Source organism: Cervus canadensis, chromosome 14, assembly GCF_019320065.1.
Source record: "Cervus canadensis isolate Bull #8, Minnesota chromosome 14, ASM1932006v1, whole genome shotgun sequence".
Classification (NCBI taxonomy): Eukaryota; Metazoa; Chordata; class Mammalia; order Artiodactyla; family Cervidae; genus Cervus; species Cervus canadensis.
In genome coordinates this window covers 73,456,077-73,478,533 of record NC_057399.1, presented here as the reverse complement: position 1 = coordinate 73,478,533, position 22,457 = coordinate 73,456,077, and the positions used below count along the sequence as shown (strand labels likewise).

At 49.3% G+C, this 22,457-nt stretch overlaps 1 long non-coding RNA gene across 1 annotated transcript; it reads right to left on the bottom strand.

The window, feature by feature from the left end:
• Positions 1 to 5,684: 5,684 nt before the first annotated feature.
• Positions 5,685 to 6,112, bottom strand: LOC122453392. Its single transcript, XR_006273033.1, has 2 exons — positions 5,998 to 6,112; positions 5,685 to 5,715 (listed from the first exon to the last, which is right to left on the bottom strand). It is a non-coding gene; the product is annotated as an uncharacterized LOC122453392 (long non-coding RNA).
• Positions 6,113 to 22,457: the final 16,345 nt, after the last annotated feature.

Genomic DNA, 22,457 nt, shown 5'->3' with positions numbered 1-22,457 from the left:
TCACGTGGGAATTACGTGGGCATCACGTGGCCATCACGTGGGAATCACTTGGGAATCACGTGGGCATCACGTGGGCATCACATGGGAATCACGTGGGAATCACGTGGCCATCACGTGGGCATCACGTGGGAATCAGGTGGGAATCACGTGGGCAACACGTGGGAATCACGTGGCCATCACATGGGCATCACGTGGGCATCACGTGGGAATCACGTGGGAATCACGTAGGCATCACGTGGGCATCACGTGGGAATCACGTGGGCATCACGTGGGAATCACGTTGGAATCACGTGGGCATCACGTGGGAATCACGTGGGCATCAAGTGGCCATCACGTGGGCATCACGTGGGAATCACGTGGGAATCACGTGGGCATCACGTGGGAATCACGTGGCCATCACGTGGGCATCACGTGGGCATCACGTGGGAATCACGTGGGCAACACGTGGGAATCACGTGGGAATCAGGTGGGAATCACGTGGGCAACACGTGGGAATCACGTGGCCATCACGTGGGCATCACGTGGGCATCACGTGGGAATCACGTGGGCATCACGTAGGCATCACGTGGGCATCACGTGGGAATCACGTGGGCATCACGTGGGAATCACGTGGCCATCACGTGGGCATCACGTGGGCATCACGTGGGAATCACGTGGGAATCACGTGGGCATCACCTGTGAATCACGTGGGAATCACGTGGCAAACACGTGGGCAACACGTGGGCATCACGTGGGAATCACGTGGCCATCACGTGGGAATCACGTGGGAATCACGTGGGCATCACGTGGGAATCACGTGGGCAACACGTGGGAATCACGTGGCCATCACGTGGGAATCACGTGGGCATCACGTGGGAATCACGTGGGCATCACGTGGGCATCACGTGGAAATCACGTGGCCATCACGTGGGAATCACGTGGGAATCACGTGGCATCACGTGAGAATCACGTGGGAATCAAGTGGGAATCATGTGGGCAATATGTGGGAAACACGTGGGCATCACGTGGGCAACACGTGGGAAACACGTGGCCATCACGTGGGAATCACGTGAGAATCACGTGGGCAACATGTGGGAATCACGTGGGAATCACGTGGGAATGACGTGGCCATCACGTGGGAATTACGTGGGCATCACGTGGCCATCACGTGGGAATCACTTGGGAATCACGTGGGCATCACGTGGGCATCACATGGGAATCACGTGGGAATCACGTGGGAATCACGTAGGCATCACGTGGGCATCACGTGGGAATCACGTGGAAATCACGTGGGCATCACGTGGGAATCACGTGGGAATCACGTGGCCATCACGTGGGAATCACGTGGGAATCACGTGGGCATCACCTGTGAATCACGTGGGAATCACGTGGCAAACACGTGGTCAACACGTGGGCATCACGTGGGAATCACGTGGCCATCACGTGGCCATCACGTGGGCATCACGAGGGCATCACGTGGGAATCACGTGGGCATCACGTGGCCATCACGTGGCCATCACGTGGGAATCACGTGGGCATCACGTGGGCATCACGTGGGAATCACGTGGGAATCACGTGGGAATCACGTGGGCATCACGTGGGAATCACGTGGGAATCACGTGGGAATCACGTGGGAATGACGTGGGCATCACTTGGGCATCACGTGGGAATCACGTGGGAATCACGTGGGCATCACGTGGGAATCACGTTGGAATCACGTGGGAATCACGTGGGAATCACGTGGGCATCAAGTGGCCATCACGTGGGCATCACGTGGGAATCACGTGGGAATCACGTGGGCATCACGTGGGAATCACGTGGCCATCACGTGAGAATCACGTGGGCATCACGTGGCCATCACGTGGGAATCACGTGGGAATCACGTGGGCAACACGTGGGAATCACGTGGGCATCACGTGGGCAACACGTGGGCATCACGTGGGCATCAGGTGGGCATCACGTGGGAATCACGTGGGAATTACGTGGGAATCATGTGGGCATCACGTGAGAATCACTTGGGAATCACGTGGGGATCTTCGCCTCGGGTTTTTCACAATGCTCTTGCTCCTCGTAGTTGCATACTGTTGATTCTCCTCTGATTTCCAACCCTTGTCTGCTCCTCGTTCTTGTCTTTTGCTTTTTCTTTCTTGCTCCTCGTATTCTTCTCCCCTGTTACTTCAACTCGGGTTTTTCACACTGCTCTTGCTCCTCGTATTGGCATACATTTGATTCTCCTCTGATTTTCCCCACTTGTCTGCTCCTCGTTTTTGTATTTTGCTTTTTTTTTCTTGCTCCCCGTATTCTTCTCCTCTGTTTCTTCGCCTCGGGTTTTTCACACTGCTCTTGCTTCTTGTAGTGCCACACTGTTGATCCTCCTCTGATTTTCGCCCCTTGTGTTCTCCTCATTTTTGTATTTTGCTTTTTTTTTCTTGCTCCTCGTATTCTTCTCTCCTGTTTCTTCACCTCGGGTTTTTCACTCTTCTCTTGCTCCTCATAGTGGCATACTGTTGTTCCTCCTCTGATTTTCGCCCCTTGTGTTCTCCTCGATATTGTATTTTGCTTTTATTTTCTTTCTCCTCGTATTCTTCTCCCCTGTTTCTTCGACTCGGGTTTTTCACACTTCTCTTGCTCCTCGTAGTGCCACACGTTGATCCTCCTCTGATTTTCGCCCCTTGTGTTCTCCTCGTTTTTGTATTTTGCTTTTTTTTCTTGCTCCTCGTATTCTTCTCCCCTGTTTCTTCACCTCGGGTTTTTCACACTTCTCTTACTCCACCTAGTGCCACACTTTTGATCCTCCTCTGATTTTCGCACCTTGTGTTCTCCTCGTTTTTGTATTTTGCTTTTTTTTCCTTGCTCCTCGTATTCTTCTCCCCTGTTTCTTCACCTCGGGTTTTTCACACTTCTCTTGCTCTTCGTAGTGGCATACTGTTGATCCTCCTCTGATTTTCGCCCCTTGTGTTCTCCTCGTTTTTGTATTTTGCTTTTTTTTTCTTGCTCCTCGTATTCTTCTCCCCTGTTTCTTCGCCTCGGGTTTTTCAAACTTCTCTTGCTCCTCGTAGTGGCATACTGTTGATCCTCCTCTGATTTTCGCCCCTTGTGTTCTCCTCGTTTTTGTATTTTGCTTTTTTTTTCTTGCTCCTCGTATTCTTCTCCCCTGTTTCTTCGCCTCGGGTTTTTCACACTTCTCTTACTCCACCTAGTGCCGCACTTTGAATCCTCCTCTGATTTTCGCCCCTTGTGTTCTCCTCGTTTTTGTATTTTGCTTTTTCTTGCTCCTCTATTCTTCTCTCCCTGTTTCTTCGCCTCGGGTTTTTTTCACACTTCTCTTACTCCACGTAGTGCCACACTTTTGATCCTCCTCTGATTTTCGCCCCTTGTGTTCTCCTCGTTTTTTGTATTTTGCTTTTTTTTTCTTGCTCCTCGTATTCTTCTCCCCTGTTTCTTCGCCTCGGGTTTTTCACACTTCTCTTGCTCCTCGTAGTGGCATACTGTTGATCCTCCTCTGATTTTCGCCCCTTGTGTTCTCCTCGTTTTTGTATTTTGCTTTTTTTTTCTTGCTCCTCGTATTCTTCTCCCCTGTTTCTTCACATCAGCTTTTTCATACTTCTCTTACTCCTCGTAGTGGCATACTGTTGATCCTCCTCTGATTTTCGCCCTTGTGTTCTCCTCGTTTTTGTATTTTGCCTTTTTTTTTCTTGCTCCTCGTATTCTTCTCCCCTGTTTCTTCGCCTCGGGTTTTTCACACTTCTCTTACTCCACGTAGTGCCACACTTTTGATCCTCCTCTGATTTTCGCCCCTTGTGTTCTCCTCGTTTTTTGTATTTTGCTTTTTTTTTCTTGCTCCTCGTATTCTTCTCCCCTGTTTCTTCGCCTCGGGTTTTTTCACACTTTCTCTTACTCACTAGTGGCATACTGTTGATCTCCTCTTTTTCGCCCCTGTGTTCTCCTCGTTTTTGTATTTTGCTTTTCTTTTCTTGCTCCCTGTATTCTTCTCCCCTGTTTCTTCACATCAGCTTTTTCACACTTCTCTTACTCCTCGTAGTGGCATACTGTTGATACTCCTCTGATTTTTCGCCCCTTGTGTTCTCCTCGTTTTTGTATTTTGCTTTTTTTTTCTTGCTCCTCGTATTCTTCTTCCCTGTTTCTTCGCCTCGTGTTTTTCACACTTCTCTTACTCCACGTAGTGGCATACTGTTGATCCTCCTCTGATTTTCGCCCCTTGTGTTCTCCTCGTTTTTGTATTTTGCTTTTTTTTTCTTGCTCCTCGTATTCTTCTCCCCTGTTTCTTCGCCTCGGGTTTTTCACACTTCTCTTGCTCCTCATAGTGGCATACTGTTGTCCTCCTCTGATTTTCGCCCCTTGTGTTCTCCTCGTTTTTGTATTTTGCTTCTTTTTTTCGTTGCTCTCGTATTCTTCTTCCCCTGTTTCTCTTTCGCCTCGGGGTTTTTCACACTTTCTCTTGCTCCTCGTAGTGGCATACTGTTGTCCTCCTCTGATTTTCGCCCTTGTGTTCTCCTCGTTTTTGTATTTTGCTTTTTTTTTTTCTTGCTCCTCGTATTCTCTCTCCCCTTGTTTCTTCACCTCGGGTTTTTCACACTTCTCTTGCTCCTCGTAGTGGCATACTGTTGATCCTCCTCTGATTTTCGCCCCTTGTGTTCTCCTCGTTTTTGTATTTTGCTTTTTTTTTCTTGCTCCTCGTATTCTTCTCCCCTTTTCTTCGCCTCGGGTTTTTCAGACTTCTCTTACTCCACCTAGTGCCAGACTTTTGATCCTCCTCTGATTTTCGCCCCTTGTGTTCTCCTCGTTTTTGTATTTTGCTTTTTTTTTCTTGCTCCTCGTATTCTTCTCCCCTGTTTCTTCGCCTCGGGTTTTTCACAATTCTCTTACTCCACCTAGTGCCACACTTTGGATCCTCCTCTGATTTTCGCCCCTTGTGTTCTCCTCGTTTTTGTATTTTGCTTGTTTTTCTTGCTCCTCGTATTCTTCTCCCCTGTTTCTTCGCCTCGGGTTTTTCACACTTCTCTTACTCCACGTAGTGGCATACTGTTGATCCTCCTCTGATTTTCGCCCCTTGTGTTCTCCTCGTTTTTGTGTATTTTGCTTTTTTTCTTGCTCCTCGTATTCTTCTCCCCTGTTTCTTCGCCTCGGGTTTTTCACACTTCTCTTACTCCACGTAGTGGCATACTGTTGATCCTCCTCTGATTTTCGCCCCTTGTGTTCTCCTCGTTTTTGTATTTTGCTTTTTTTTCTTGCTCCTCGTATTCTTCTCCCCTGTTTCTTCGCCTCGGGTTTTCACACTTCTCTTGCTCCTCGTAGTGGCATACTGTTGATCCTCCTCTGATTTTCGCCCCTTGTGTTCTCCTCGTTTTTGTATTTTGCTTTTTTTTTCTTGCTCCTCGTATTCTTCTCCCCTGTTTCTTCCCCTCGGGTTTTTCACACTTCTCTTGCTCCTCGTAGTGGCATACTGTTGATCCTCCTCTGATTTTCGCCCCTTGTGTTCTCCTCGTTTTTTTGTATTTTGCTTTTTTTTCTTGCTCCTCGTATTCTTCTCCCCTGTTTCTTCACATCAGCTTTTTCACACTTCCCTTACTCCCCGTAGTGGCATACTGTTGATCCTCCTCTGATTTTCGCCCCTTGTGTTCTCCTCGTTTTTGTATTTTGCTTTTTTTCTCTTGCTCCTCGTATTCTTCTCCCCTGTTTCTTCGCCTCGGGTTTTTCACACTTCTCTTACTCCACCTAGTGCCACCCTTTTGATCCTCCTCTGATTTTCGCCCTTTGTGTTCTCCTCGTTTTTGTATTTTGCTTTTTTTTTCTTGCTCCTCGTATTCTTCTCCCCTGTTTCTTCACCTCGGGTTTTTCACACTTCTCTTGCTCCTCGTAGTGGCATACTGTTGATCCTCCTCTGATTTTCGCCCCTTGTGTTCTCCTCGTTTTTGTATTTTGCTTTTTTTTCCTGCTCTCGTATTCTGGTCTCCCCTGTATTCTTCGCCTTGAGTTTTCACACTTCTCTTCTTCCACGTAATGCCACACTATTTCGATCCTCCTCTGATTTTCCGCCACTTGTGTTCTCCTCGTTTTTGTATTTTGCTTTTTTTTTCTTGCTCCTCGTATTCTTCTCCCCTGTTTCTTCACATCAGCTTTTTCACACTTCTCTTACTCCTCGTAGTGGCATACTTTTGATCCTCCTCTGATTTCCGCCCCTTGTGTTCTCCTCGTTTTTGTATTTTGCTTTTTTTTTCTTGCTCCTCGTATTCTTCTCCCCTGTTTCTTCGCCTCGGGTTTTTCACACTTCTCTTACTCCACGTAGTGGCCTACTGTTGATCCTCCTCTGATTTTCGCCCCTTGTGTTCTCCTCGTTTATGTATTTTGCTTTTTTTTTCTTGCTCCTCGTATTCTTCTCCCCTTTTTCTTAACCTCAGGTTTTTCACACATTTGTTGCTCCTCGTATTTTCACACTTTTCATGCTCCTCTTATTTTTCACACTTTTCTGCTCCTCGTATTTTTCTGTTTTTTTTTTTTTTCTCCTCGTATGTTTCTTCCCTTTTCTTGCTCCTCGTGTTTTTCACACTTTTCTTGCTCCTCGTATTTTCACACGTTTGATGCTCCTCTTATTTTTCACACTTTTCTGCTCCTCGTATTTTTTGTTTTTGTTTTTGTTTTTTGCTCCTCATATATTTCTTCCCTTTTCTTGCTCCTCGTTTTTTTCACTATTTTCTTTCTCCTCGTATTTTCACACTTTTGAGGCTCCACTTATTTTCCCCACTTTTCTACTCCTCGTATTTTTGTGTTTTTTTTTTTTCGCTCCTCATATTTTTCTCCCCTATTTCTCCTCCTGGGATTTTTCACACTTTTCTTGCTCCTCGTATTTTTACACTTTTATGCTTCTCTGATCCCGTTGGAATCACTTGGGCATCACGTGGGTGTAACGTGGGCATCACGTGGTCTTCACGTGGGCATCACGTGAGAATCAGTTTGGAGTCACGTGGGAATCACGTGGGCATCACGTTGGAATCACATGGGAATCACGTGGGCATCACGTGGGCAACACGTGGAAATCACGTGGGAATCACGTGGGAATCACGTGAGAATCACTTGGGAGTCACGTGGGAATCACGTGGGCATCACGTGAGAATCACTTGGGAGTCACGTGGGAATCACGTGGGCATCATGTGGGAATCACGTGGGAATCACGTGGGCAACACGTGGGAATCACCTGGCCATCATGTGGGAATCACGTGGGAATAATGTGGGCATCAGGTGGGTATCACGTGGGAATCACGTGGGAATCACGTGGGAATCACGTGGCCATCACGTGGGAATCACGTGGGAATCACGTGGGAAACACGTGGGAATCACGTGGCCATCACGTGGGAATCACGTGGGAATCACGTGGGCATCAGGTGGGAATCACGTGGGCAACACGTGGGAATCACGTGGGAATCAGGTGGCCATCACGTGGGAATCACGTGGGAATCACGGGGGAATCACGAGGGAATCACGTGGGCATCACGTGGGCATCACGTGGGCAACACATGGGAATCACGTGGGCATCACGTGGGAATCACGGGGGCAACAGTGGGAATCACATGGGAATCACGTGGGCAACACGTGGGAATCACTTGGGAATCACGTGGGCATCACGTGGGCAACACGTGGGAAACACGTATGCATCACGTGGGAATCACGTGGAAATCACGTGGGAATCACGTGGGAATCACGTGGCCATCACGTGGGAATCACGTGGGCATCATGTGGGAATCACGTGGGAATCACGTGGGCATCACGTGTGAATCACGTGGGAATCACGTGGCAAACACGTGGTCAACACGTGGGCATCACGTGGGAATCACGTGGCCATCACGTGGGAATCACGTGGGAATCACGAGGGCATCACGGGGGAATCACGTGGGCAACACGTGGGAATCACGTGGCCATCACGTGGGAATCACGTGGGCATCACGTGGGAATCACGTGGGCATCACGTGGGCATCACGTGGAAATCACGTGGCCATCACGTGGGAATCACGTGGGAATCACGTGGGCATCACGTGAGAATCACGTGGGAATCAAGTGGGAATCACGTGGGCAATATGTGGGAAACACGTGGGCATCACGTGGGCAACACGTGGGAAACACGTGGCCATCACGTGGGAATCACGTGAGAATCACGTGGGCAACATGTGGGAATCACGTGGGAATCACGTGGGAATGACGTGGGCATCACGTGGGAATTACATGGGCATCACGTGGCCATCACGTGGGAATCACTTGGGAATCACGTGGGCATCACGTGGGCATCACATGGGAATCTGTGGGAATCACGTGGCCATCACGTGGGAATCACGTGGGAATCAGGTGGGAATCACGTGGGCAACACGTGGGAATCACGTGGCCATCACATGGGCATCACGTGGGCATCACGTGGGAATAACGTGGGAATCACGTAGGCATCACGTGGGCATCACGTGGGAATCACGTGGAAATCACGTGGGCATCACGTGGGCATCACGTGGGAATCACGTGGCCATCACGTGGGAATCACGTGGGCATCACGTGGGCATCACGTGGGAATCACGTGGGAATCACGTGGGCATCACCTGTGGATCACGTGGGAATCACGTGGCAAACACGTGGTCAACACGTGGGCATCACGTGGGAATCACGTGGCCATCACGTGGGAATCACGTGGGAATCACGAGGGCATCACGTGGGAATCACGTGGGCAACATGTGGGAATCACGTGGCCATCACGTGGGAATCACGTGGGCATCACGTGGGAATCACGTGGGCATCACGTGGGCATCACGTGGAAATCACGTGGCCATCACGTGGGAATCACGTGGGAATCACGTGGGCATCACGTGAGAATCACGTGGGAATCAAGTGGGAATCATGTGGGCAATATGTGGGAAACACGTGGGCATCACGTGGGCAACACATGGGAAACACGTGGCCATCACGTGGGAATCACGTGAGAATCACGTGGGCAACATGTGGGAATCACGTGGGAATCACGGGGGAATGACGTGGGCATCACGTGGGAATTACGTGGGCATCACGTGGCCATCACGTGGGAATCACTTGGGAATCACGTGGGCATCACGTGGGCATCACATGGGAATCACATGGGAATCACGTGGCCATCACGTGGGAATCACGTGGGAATCAGGTGGGAATCACGTGGGGAACACGTGGGAATCACGTGGCCATCACATGGGCATCACGTGGGCATCACGTGGGTATCACGTGGGAATCACGTAGGCATCACGTGGGCATCACGTGGGAATCACGTGGAAATCACGTGGGCATCACGTGGGAATCACGTGGGAATCACGTGGCCATCACGTGGGAATCACGTGGGCAACACGTGAGAATCACGTGGCCATCATGTGGGAATCACGTGGGCATCACGTGGGAATCACGTGGGCATCACGTGGGCATCACGTGGAAATCACGTGGCCATCACGTGGGAATCACGTGGGAATCACGTGGGCATCACGTGAGAATCACGTGGGAATCAAGTGGGAATCATGTGGGCAATATGTGGGAAACACGTGGGCATCACATGGGCAACACGTGGGAAACACGTGGCCATCACGTGGGAATCACGTGAGAATCACGTGGGCAACATGTGGGAATCACGTGGGAATGACGTGGGCATCACGTGGGAATTACGTGGGCATCACGTGGCCATCACGTGGGAATCACTTGGGAATCACGTGGGCATCACGTGGGCATCACATGGGAATCTGTGGGAATCACGTGGCCATCACGTGGGAATCACGGGGGAATCAGGTGGGAATCACGTGGGCAACACGTGGGAATCACGTGGCCATCACATGGGCATCACGTGGGCATCACGTGGGAATCACGTGGGAATCACGTAGGCATCACGTGGGCATCACGTGGGAATCACGTGGGCATCACGTGGGAATCACGTGGCCATCACGTGGGCATCACGTGGGAATCACGTGGCCATCACGTGGGAATCACGTGGGCATCACGTGGCCATCACGTGGGAATCACGTGGGCATCACGTGGGAATCACGTGGGAATCACGTGGGCTACACGTGGGAATCACGTGGGAATCACGTGGCCATCACGTGGGAATCACGTGGGCATCACTTGGGCATCACGTGGGAATCACGTGGGAATCACGTGGGCATCACGTGGGAATCACGTTGGTATCACGTGGGAATCACGTGGGAATCACGTGGGCATCAAGTGGCCATCACGTGGGCATCACGTGGGAATCACGTGGGAATCACGTGGGCATCACGTGGGAATCACGTGGCCATCACGTGAGAATCACGTGGACATCACGTGGCCATCACGTGGGAATCACGTGGGAATCACGTGGGCAACACGTGGGAATCACGTGGGCATCACGTGGGCAACACGTTGGCATCACGTGGGCATCAGGTGGGCATCACGTGGGAATCACGTGGGAATTACGTGGGAATCATGTGGGCATCACGTGAGAATCACTTGGGAATCACGTGGGAATCTTCGCCTCGGGTTTTTCACAATGCTCTTGCTCCTCGTAGTTGCATACTGTTGATTCTCCTCTGATTCCCAACCCTTGTCTGCTCCTCGTTCTTGTCTTTTGCTTTTTCTTTCTTGCTCCTCGTATTCTTCTCCCCTGTTTCTTCAACTCGGGTTTTTCACACTGCTCTTGCTCCTCGTATTGGCATACATTTGATTCTCCTCTGATTTTCCCCACTTGTCTGCTCCTCGGTTTTGTATTTTGCTTTTTTTTTCTTGCTCCCCGTATTCTTCTCCTCTGTTTCTTCGCCTCGGGTTTTTCCCACTGCTCTTGCTCCTTGTAGTGCCACACTGTTGATCCTCCTCTGATTTTCGCCCCTTGTGTTCTCTTCGTTTTTGTATTTTGCTTTTTTTTTCTTGCTCCTCGTATTCTTCTCTCCTGTTTCTTCACCTCGGGTTTTTCACTCTTCTCTTGCTCCTCATAGTGGCATACTGTTGATCCTCCTCTGATTTTCGCCCCTTGTGTTCTCCTCGATATTGTATTTTGCTTTTATTTTCTTTCTCCTCGTGTTCTTCTCCCCTGTTTCTTCGACTCGGGTTTTTCACACTTCTCTTGCTCCTCGTAGTGCCACACGTTGATCCTCCTCTGATCTTCGCCCCTTGTGTTCTCCTCGTTTTTGTATTTTGCTTTTTTTTTCTTGCTCCTCGTATTCTTCTCCCCTGTTTTTTCGCCTCGGTTTTTTCACACTTCTCTTGCTCCTCGTAGTGGCGTACTGTTGATCCTCCTCTGATTTTCGCCCCTTGTGTTCTCCTCGTTTATGTATTTTGCTTTTTTTTCTTGCTCCTTGTATTCTTCTCCCCTGTTTCTTCACATCAGGATTTTCACACTGCTCTTGCTCCTTGTAGGGCCACACTTTTGATCCTCCTCTGATTTTCGCCCCTTGTGTTCTCCTCGTTTTTGTATTTTGCTTTTTTTTTCTTGCTCCTCGTATTCTTCTCCCCTGTTTCTTCACATCAGCTTTATCACACTTCTATTACTCCTCGTAGTGGCATACTGTTGATCCTCCTCTGATTTTCGCCCCTTGTGTTCTCCTCGTTTTTGTATTTTGCTTTTTTTTTCTTGCTCCTCGTATTCTTCCCCCCTGTTTCTTCGCCTCGGTTTTTTCACACTTCTCTTACTCCACGTAGTGGCATACTGTTGATCCTCCTCTGATTTTCGCCCCTTGTGTTCTCCTCGTTTTTGTATTTTGCTTTTTTTTTCTTGCTCCTCGTATTCTTCTCCCCTGTTTCTTCGCCTCGGGTTTTTCGCACGTCTCTTACTCCACGTAGTGCCACACTTTTGATCCTCCTCTGATTTTCGCCCCTTGTGTTCTCCTCATTTTTGTATTTTGCTTTTTTTCTTGCTCCTCGTTTTCTTCTCCCCTGTTTCTTCGCCTCGGATTTTTCACACTTCTCTTGCTCCTCGTAGTGGCATACTGCAGATCCTCCTCTGATTTTCGCCCCTTGTGTTCTCCTCGTTTTTGTATTTTGCTTTTTTTTTCTTTCTCCTCGTATTCAGCTTTTTCACACTTCTCTTACTCCTCGTAGTGCCATACTGTTGATCCTCCTCTGATTTTCGCCCCTTGTGTTCTCCTCGTTTTTGTATTTTGCTTTTTTTTTCTTGCTCCTCGTATTCTTCTCCCCTGTTTCTTCACATCAGCTTTTTCACACTTCTCGTACTCCTCGTAGTGCCACACTTTTGATCCTCCTCTGATTTTCGCCCCTTGTGTTCTCCTCGTTTTTGTATTTTGCTTTTTTTTTCTTGCTCCTCGTTTTCTTCTCCCCTGTTTCTTCCCCTCGGGTTTTTCACACTTCTCTTACTCCACGTAGTGCGACACTTTTGATCCTCCTCTGATTTTCGCCCCTTGTGTTCTCCTCGTTTTTGTATTTTGCTTTTTTTCTTGCTCCTCGTATTCTTCTCCCCTGTTTCTTCGCCTCGGGTTTTTCACACTTCTCATGCTCCTCGTAGTGGCACACTGTTGATCCTCCTCTGATTTTCGCCCCTTGTGTTCTCCTCGTTTTTGTATTTTGCTTTCTTTTTCTTGCTCCTCGTATTCTTCCCCCCTGTTTCTTCACCTTGGGTTTTTCACACTTCTCTTACTCCACGTAATGCCACACTTTTGATCCTCCTCTGATTTTCGCCACTTGTGTTCTCCTCGTTTTTGTATTTTGCTTTTTTTTCTTGCTCCTCGTATTCTTCTCCCCTGTTTCTTCTCCTCGCGTTTTTCACACTTCTCTTACTCCACCTAGTGCCACACTTTTGATCCTCCCTGATTTTCGCCCCTTGTGTTCTCCTCGTTTTTGTATTTTACTTTTTTTCTTGCTCCTCGTATTCTTCTCCCCTGTTTCTTCGCTTCGGGTTTTTCACACTTCTCTTGCTCCTCGTAGTGGCATACTGTTGATCCTCCTCTGATTTTCGCCCCTTGTGTTCTCCTCGTTTCTGTATTTTGCTTTTTTTTTCTTGCTCCTCGTATTCTTCTCCCCTTTTTCTTAACCTCAGGTTTTTCACACATTTGTTGCTCCTCGTATTTTCACACTTTTCATGGTCCTCTTATTTTTCACACTTTTCTGCTCCTCGTATTTTTCTGTTTTTTTTTTTTTTGCTCCTCGTATGTTTCTTCCCTTTTCTTGCTCCTCGTGTTTTTCTCACTTTTCTTGCTCCTCGTATTTTCACACGTTTGATGCTTCTCTTATTTTTCACACTTTTCTGCTCCTCGTATTTTTTGTTTTTGTTTTTGTTTTTTGCTCCTCATATATTTCTTCCCTTTTCTTGCTCCTCGTGTTTTTCACTATTTTCTTTCTCCTCGTCTTTTCACACTTTTGAGGCTCCACTTATTTTCCCCACTTTTCTACTCCTCGTATTTTTGTGTTTTTTTTTTTTTTCGCTCCTCATATTTTTCTCCCCTATTTCTCCCCCTGGGATTTTTCACACTTTTCTTGCTCCTCGTATTTTTACACTTTTATGCTTCTCTGATCCCGTTGGAATCACTTGGGCATCACGTGGGTGTAACGTGGGCATCACGTGGTCTTCACGTGGGCATCACGTGAGAATCAGTTTGGAGTCACGTTGGAATCACGTGGGCATCACGTTGGAATCACATGGGAATCACGTGGGCATCACGTGGGCATCACGTGGGCAACACGTGGAAATCACGTGGGAATCACGTCGGAATCACGTGAGAATCACTTGGGAGTCACGTGGGAATCACGTGGGCATCAAGTGGGAATCACGTGGGAATCACGTGGGCAACACGTGGGAATCACCTGGCCATCATGTGGGAATCACGTGGGAATAATGTGGGCATCAGGTGGGTATCACGTGGGAATCACGTGGGAATCACGTGAGAATCACGTGGCCATCACTTGGGAATCACGTGGGAATCACGTGGGAAACACGTGGGAATCACGTGGGAAACACGTGGGAATCACGTGGCCATCATGTGGGAATCACGTGGGAATAATGTGGGCATCAGGTGGGTATCACGTGGGCAACACGTGGGAATCACGTGGGAATCAGGTGGCCATCACGTGGGAATCACGTGGGAATCACGGGGGAATCACGAGGGGATCACGTGGGCATCACGTGGGCATCACGTGGGCAACACATGGGAATCACGTGGGCATCACGTGGGAATCACGTGGGCAACAGTGGGAATCACAGGGGAATCACGTGGGCAACACGTGGGAATCACTTGGGAATCACGTGGGCATCACGTGGGCAACACGTGGGAAACACGTATGCATCACGTGGGAATCACGTGGGAATCACGTGGAAATCACGTGGGAATCACGTGGGAATCACGTGGCCATCACGTGGGAATCACGTGGGCATCATGTGGGAATCACGTGGGAATCACGTGGGCATCACCTGTGAATCACGTGGGAATCACGTGGCAAACACGTGGTCAACACGTGGGCATCACGTGGGAATCACGTGGCCATCACATGGGAATCACGTGGGAATCACGTGGGCAACACGTGGGAATCACGTGGCCATCACGTGGGAATCACGTGGGCATCACGTGGGAATCACGTGGAAATCACGTGGCCATCACGTGGGAATCACGTGGGCCATCACGTGAGAATCACGTGGGAATCAAGTGGGAATCACGTGGGCAATATGTGGGAAACACGTGGGCATCACGTGGGCAACACGTGGGAAACACGTGGCCATCACGTGGGAATCACGTGAGAATCACATGGGCAACATGTGGGAATCACGTGGGAATCACGTGGGAATGACGTGGGCATCACGTGGGAATTACGTGGGCATCACGTGGCCATCACGTGGGAATCACTTGGGAATCACGTGGGCATCACGTGGGCATCACATTGGAATCACGTGGGAATCACGTGGCCATCACGTGGGAATCACGTGGGAATCAGGTGGGAATCACGTGGGCAACACGTGGGAATCACGTGGCCATCACATGGGCATCACGTGGGCATCACGTGGGAATCACGTGGGAATCACGTAGGCATCACGTGGGCATCACGTGGGAATCACGTGGAAATCACGTGGGCATCACGTGGCCATCACGTGGGAATCACGTGGTCAACACGGGAATCACGTGGGCATCACGTGGGCATCACGTGGGAATCACGTGGGAATCAGTGGGCATCACCTGTGAATCACGTGGGAATCACGTGGCAAACACGTGGTCAACACGTGGGCATCACGTGGGAATCACGTGGCCATCACGTGGGAATCACGTGGGAATCACGAGGGCATCACGTGGGAATCACGTGGGCAACACGTGGGAATCACGTGCCCATCACGTGGGAATCACGTGGGCATCACGTGGGAATCACGTGGGCATCACGTGGGCATCACGTGGAAATCACGTGGCCATCACGTGGGAATCACGTGGGCATCACGTGAGAATCACGTGGGAATCAAGTGGGAATCATGTGGGCAATATGTGGGAAACACGTGGGCATCACGTGGGCAACACGTGGCCATCACGTGGGAATCACGTGAGAATCACGTGGGCAACATGTGGGAATCACGTGGGAATGACGTGGGCATCACGTGGGAATTACGTGGGCATCACGTGGCCATCACGTGGGAATCACTTGGGAATCACGTGGGCATCACGTGGGCATCACATGGGAATCACGTGGGAATCACGTGGCCATCACGTGGGAATCACGTGGGAATCAGGTGGGATCACGTGGGCAACACGTGGGAATCACGTGGCCATCACATGGGCATCACGTGGGCATCACGTGGGAATCACGTGGGAATCACGTAGGCCTCACGTGGGCATCACGTGGGAATCACGTGGGCATCACGTGGGAATCACGTGGGCATCACGTGGCCATCGCGTGGGAATCACGTGGGCATCACGTGGCCATCACGTGGCCATCACGTGGGAATCACGTGGGCATCACGTGGGCATCACGTGGGAATCACGTGGGAATCACGTGGGCAACACGTGGGAATCACGTGGGAATCACGTGGCCATCACGTGGGAATCACATGGGCATCACTTGGGCATCACGTGGGAATCACGTGGGAATCACGTGGGCATCACGTGGGAATCACGTTGGAATCACGTGGGAATCACGTGGGAATCACGTGGGCATCAAGTGGCCATCACGTGGGCATCACGTGGGAATCACGTGGGAATCACGGGGGCATCACGTGGGAATCACGTGGCCATCACGTGAGAATCACGTGGGCATCACGTGGCCATCACGTGGGAATCACGTGGGAATCACGTGGGCAACACGTGGGAAGCACGTGGGCATCACGTGGGCAACACGTGGGCATCACGTGGGCATCAGGTGGGCATCACGTGGGAATCACGTGGGAATTACGTGGGAATCATGTGGGCATCACGTGAGAATCACTTGGGAATCACGTGGGAATCTTCGCCTCGGGTTTTTCACAATGCTCTTGCTCCTCGTAGTTGCATACTGTTGATTCTCCTCTGATGTCCAACCCTTGTCTGCTCCTCGTTCTTGTCTTTTGCTTTTTCTTTCTTGCTCCTCGTATTCTTCTCCCCTGTTTCTTCAACTCGGGTTTTTCACACTGCTCTTGCTCCTCGTAGTGGCATACTGTTGATCCTCCTCTGATTTTCGCCCCTTGTGTTCTCCTCGTTTATGTATATTGCTTTTTTTTCTTGCTCCTTGTATTCTTCTCCCCTGTTTCTTTGCCTCGGGTTTTTCACACTTCTCTTACTCCACCTAGTGCCACACTTTTGATTTCCTCTGATTTTCGCCCCTTGTGTTCTCCTCGTTTTTGTATTTTGCTTTTTTTTTCTTGCACCTCGTATTCTTCTCCCCTGTTTCTTCACATCAGCTTTTTCCGACTTCTCTTACTCCACGTAGTGCCACACGTTTGATCCTCCTTGATTTTCGCCCCTTGTGTTCTCCTCATTTTGTATTTTGCTTTTTTCTTGCCTCCTCGATTCTTTCTCCCCTTGTTTTCTTTGCCTAGGTTTTTTCACACTTCTCTTACTCCACCTAGTGCCACACTTTTGCTCCTCCTCTGATTTTCGCCCCTTGTGTTCTCCTCGTTTTTGTATTTTGCTTTTTTTTTCTTGCTCCTCGTATTCTTCTCCCGTGTTTCTTCGCCTCGCGTTTTTCACACTTCTCTTACTCCACCTAGTGCCACACTTTTGATCCTCCTCTGATTTTCGCCGCTCGTGTTCTCCTCGTTTTTGTATTTTGCTTTTTTTTTCTTGCTCCTCGTAATCTTCTCCCCTGTTTCTTCACCTCGGGTTTTTCACACTTCTCTTACTCCAGCTAGTGCCACACTTTTGATCCTCCTCTGATTTTCGCCCCTTGTGTTCTCCTCGTTTTTGTATTTTGCTTTTTTTTCTTGCTCCTCGTATTCTTCTCCCCTGTTTCTTCGCCTCGGGTTTTTCACACTTCTCTTGCTCCTCGTAGTGGCATACTGTTGATCCTCCTCTGATTTTCGCCCCTTGTGTTCTCCTCGTTTTTGTATTGCTTTTTTTCTTGCTCCTCGTATTCTTCTCCCTGTTTCTTCGCATCAGCATTTTCACACTTCTCTTACTCCACGTAGTGGCATACTGTTGATCCTCCTCTGATTTTCGCCCCTTGTGTTCTCCTCGTTTTTGTATTTTGCTTTTTTTTTCTTGCTCCTGTATTCTTCTCCCCTGTTTCTTCGCCTCGGGTTTTTCACACTTCTCTTACTCCACGTAGTGGCATACTGTTGATCCTCCTCTGATTTTCGCCCCTTGTGTTCTCCTCGTTTTTGTATTTTGCTTTTTTTTTCTTGCTCCTCGTATTCTTCTCCCCTGTTTCTTCGCCTCGGGTTTTTCACACTTCTCTTACTCCACGTAGTGGCATACTGTTGATCCTCCTCTATTTTCGCCCCTTGTGTTCTCCTTGTTTTGTATTTTGTTTTTTTTTCCTTGCTCCTCGTATTCTTCTCCCCTGTTTCTTCGCCTCGGGTTTTTCACACTTCTCTTACTCCACGTAGTGGCATACTGTTGATCCTCCTCTGATTTTCGCCCCTTGTGTTCTCCTCGTTTTTGTATTTTGCTTTTTTTTTCTTGCTCCTCGTATTCTTCTCCCCTGTTTCTTCGCCTCGGGTTTTTCACCCTTCTCTTACTCCACGTAGTGGCATACTGTTGATCCTCCTCTGATTTTCGCCCCTTGTGTTCCCCTCGTTTTTGTATTTTGCTTTTTTTTTCTTGCTCCTCGTATTTTTGCGTTTTTTTTCTTGCTCCTCGTATTCTTCTCCCCTGTTTCTTCGCCTCGGGTTTTTCACACTTCTCTTACTCCACGTAGTGCCACACTTTTGATCCTCCTCTGATTTTTGCCCCTTGTGTTCTCCTCGTTTTTGTATTTTGCTTTTTTTTTCTTGCTCCTCGTATTCTTCTCCCCTGTTTCTTCGCCTCGGGTTTTTCACACTTCTCTTACTCCACGTAGTGGCATACTGTTGATCCTCCTCTGATTTTCGCCCCTTGTGTTCTCCTCGTTTTGTATTTTGCTTTTTTTTTCTTGCTCCTCGTATTCTTCTCCCCTGTTTCTTCGCCTCGGGTTTTTCACACTTCTCTTACTCCACGTAGTGGCATACTGTTGATCCTCCTCTGATTTTCGCCCCTTGTGTTCTCCTCGTTTTTGTATTTTGCTTTTTTTTTCTTGCTCCTCATATTCTTCTCCCCTGTTTCTTCACATCAGCTTTTTCACACTTCTCTTACTCCTCGTAGTGGCATACTGCTGATCCTCCTCTGATTTTCGCCCCTTGTGTTCTCCTCGTTTTTGTATTTGCTTTTTTTTTCTTGCTCCTCGTATTCTTCTCCCCTGTTTCTTCACCTCGGGTTTTTCACACTTCTCTTGCTCCTCGTAGTGGCATACTGTTGATCCTCCTCTGATTTTCTCCCTTGTGTTCTCCTCGTTTTTGTATTTTGCTTTTTTTTTCTTGCTCCTCGTATTCTTCTCCCCTGTTTCTTCACCTCAGGTTTTTCACACTTCTCTTACTCCTCGTAGTGGCATACTGTTGATCCTCCTCTGATTTTCTCCCCTTGTGTTCTCCTCGTTTTTGTATTTTGCTTTTTTTTTCTTGCTCCTCGTATTCTTCTCCCCTGTTTCTTCGCTTCGGGTTTTTCACACTTCTCTTGCTCCTCGTAGTGGCATACTGTTGATCCTCCTCTGATTTTCGCCCCTTGTGTTCTCCTCGTTTAAGTATTTTGCTTTTTTTTTCTTGCTCCTCGTATTCTTCTCCCCTTTTTCTTAACCTCAGGTTTTTCACACATTTGTTGCTCCTCGTATTTTCACACTTTTCATGCTCCTCTTATTTTTCACACTTTTCTGCTCCTCGTATTTTTCTGTTTTTTTTTTTTTGCTCCTCGTATGTTTCTTCCCTTTTCTTGCTCCTCGTGTTTTTCACACTTTTCTTGCTCCTCGTATTTTCACACGTTTGATGCTCCTCTTATTTTTCACACTTTTCTGCTCCTCGTATTTTTTGTTTTTGTTTTTGTTTTTTGCTCCTCATATATTTCTTCCCTTTTCTTGCTCCTCGTGTTTTTCACTATTTTCTTTCTCCTCGTATTTTCACACTTTTGAGGCTCCACTTATTTTCCCCACTTTTCTACTCCTCGTATTTTTGTGTTTTTTTTTTTTTTCGCCCCTCATATTTTTCTCCCCTATTTCTCCTCCTGGGATTTTTCACTCTTTTCTTGCTCCTCGTATTTTTACACTTTTATGCTTCTCTGATCCCGTTGGAATCACTTGGGCATCACGTGGGTGTAACGTGGGCATCACGTGGTCTTCACGTGGGCATCACGTGAGAATCAGTTTGGAGTCACGTGGGAATCACGTGGGCATCACGTTGGAATCACATGGGAATCACGTAGGCATCACGTGGGCAACACGTGGAAATCACGTGGGAATCACGTGGGAATCACGTGAGAATCACTTGGGAGTCACGTGGGAATCACGTGGGCATCAAGTGGGAATCACGTGGGAATCACGTGGGCAACAAGTGGGAATCACCTGGCCATCATGTGGGAATCACGTGGGAATAATGTGGGCATCAGGTGGGTATCACGTGGGCAACACGTGGGAATCACGTGGGAATCAGGTGGCCATCACGTGGGATTCACGTGGGAATCACGGGGGAATCACGAGGGTATCACGTGGGCATCACGTGGGCATCACGTGGGCAACACATGGAAATCACGTGGGCATCACGTGGGAATCACGTGGGAATCACGTGGGAAACACGTGGGAATCACGTGGCCATCATGTGGGAATCACGTGGGAATAATGTGGGCATCAGGTGGGTATCACGTGGGCAACACGTGGGAATCACGTGGGAATCAGGTGGCCATCACGTGGGATTCACGTGGGAATCACGGGGGAATCACGAGGGTATCACGTGGGCATCACGTGGGCATCACGTGGGCAACACATGGGAATCACGTGGGCATCACGTGGGAATCACGTGGGCAACAGTGGGAATCACATGGGAATCCCGTGGGCAACACGTGGGAATCACTTGGGAATCACGTGGGCATCACGTGGGCAACACGTGGGAAACACGTATGCATCACGTGCGAATCACGTGGGAATCACGTGGAAATCACGTGGGCATCACGTGGGAATCACGTGTGAAACACGTGGCCATCACGTGGGAATCACGTGGGCATCACGTGGGCATCACGTGGGAATCACGTGGGAATCACGTGGGCATCACCTGTGAATCACGTGGGAATCACGTGGCAAACACGTGGTCAACACGTGGGCATCACGTGGGAATCACGTGGCTATCACGTGGGAATCACGTGGGAATCACGTGGGCATCACGTGGGAATCACGTGGGCAACACGTGGGAATCACGTGGCCATCACGTGGGAATCACGTGGGCATCAGGTGGGAATCACGTGGGCATCACGTGGGCATCACGTGGAAATCACGTGGCCATCACGTGGGAATCACGTGGGAATCACGTGGGCATCACGTGAGAATCACGTGGGAATCAAGTGGGAATCATGTGGGCAATATGTGGGAAACACGTGGGCATCACGTGGGCAACACGTGGGAAACACGTGGCCATCACGTGGGAATCACGTGAGAATCACGTTGGCAACATGTGGGAATCACGTGGGAATCACGTGGGAATGACGTGGGCATCACGTGGGAATTACGTGGGCATCACGTGGCCATCACGTGGGAATCACTTGGGAATCACGTGGGCATCACGTGGGCATCACATGGGAATCTGTGGGAATTACGTGGCCATCACGTGGGAATCACGTGGGAATCAGGTGGGAATCACGTGGGCAACACGTGGGAATCACGTGGCCATCACATGGGCATCACGTGGGCATCACGTGGGAATCACGTGGGCATCACGTAGGCATCACGTGGGCATCACGTGGGAATCAGGTGGGCATCACGTGGGAATCACGTGGCCATCACGTGGGCATCACGTGGGCATCACGTGGCCATCACGTGGGAATCACGTGGGCATCACGTGGCCATCACGTGGGAATCACGTGGGCATCACGTGGGCATCACGTGGGAATCACGTGGGAATCACGTGGGCAACACGTGGGAATCACGTGGGAATCCCGTGGCCATCACGTGGGAATCACGTGGGCATCACTTGGGCATCACGTGGGAATCACGTGGGAATCACGTGGGCATCACGTGGGAATCACGTTGGAATCACGTGGGAATCACGTGGGAATCACGTGGGCATCAAGTGGCCATCACGTGGGCATCACGTGGGAATCACGTGGGCATCACGTGGGAATCACGTGGCCATCACGTGAGAATCACGTGGGCATCACGTGGCCATCACGTGGGAATCACGTGGGAATCACGTGGGCATCAGTGGGCAACACGTGGGCATCACGTGGGCATCAGGTGGGCATCACGTGGGAATCACGTGGGAATTACGTGGGAATCATGTGGGCATCACGTGAGAATCACTTGGGAATCACGTGGGAATCTTCGCCTCGGGTTTTTCACAATGCTCTTGCTCCTCGTAGTTGCATACTGTTGATTCTCCTCTGATTTCCAACCCTTGTCTGCTCCTCGCTCTTGTCTTTTGCTTTTTCTTTCTTGCTCCTCGTATTCTTCTCCCCTGTTTCTTCAACTCGGGTTTTTCACACTGCTCTTGCTCCTCGTATTGGCATACATTTGATTCTCCTCTGATTTTCCCCACTTGTCTGCTCTTCGTTTTTGTATTTTGCTTTTTTTTTCTTTCTCCCCGTATTCTTCTCCTCTGTTTCTTCGCCTCGGGTTTTTCACACTGCTCTTGCTCCTTGTAGTGCCACACTGTTGATCCTCCTCTGATTTTCGCCCCTTGTGTTCTCTTCGTTTTTGTATTTTGCTTTTTTTTTCTTGCTCCTCGTATTCTTCTCTCCTGTTTCTTCACCTCGGGTTTTTCACTCTTCTCTTGCTCCTCATAGTGGCATACTGTTGATCCTCCTCTGATTTTCGCCCCTTGTGTTCTCCTCGATATTGTA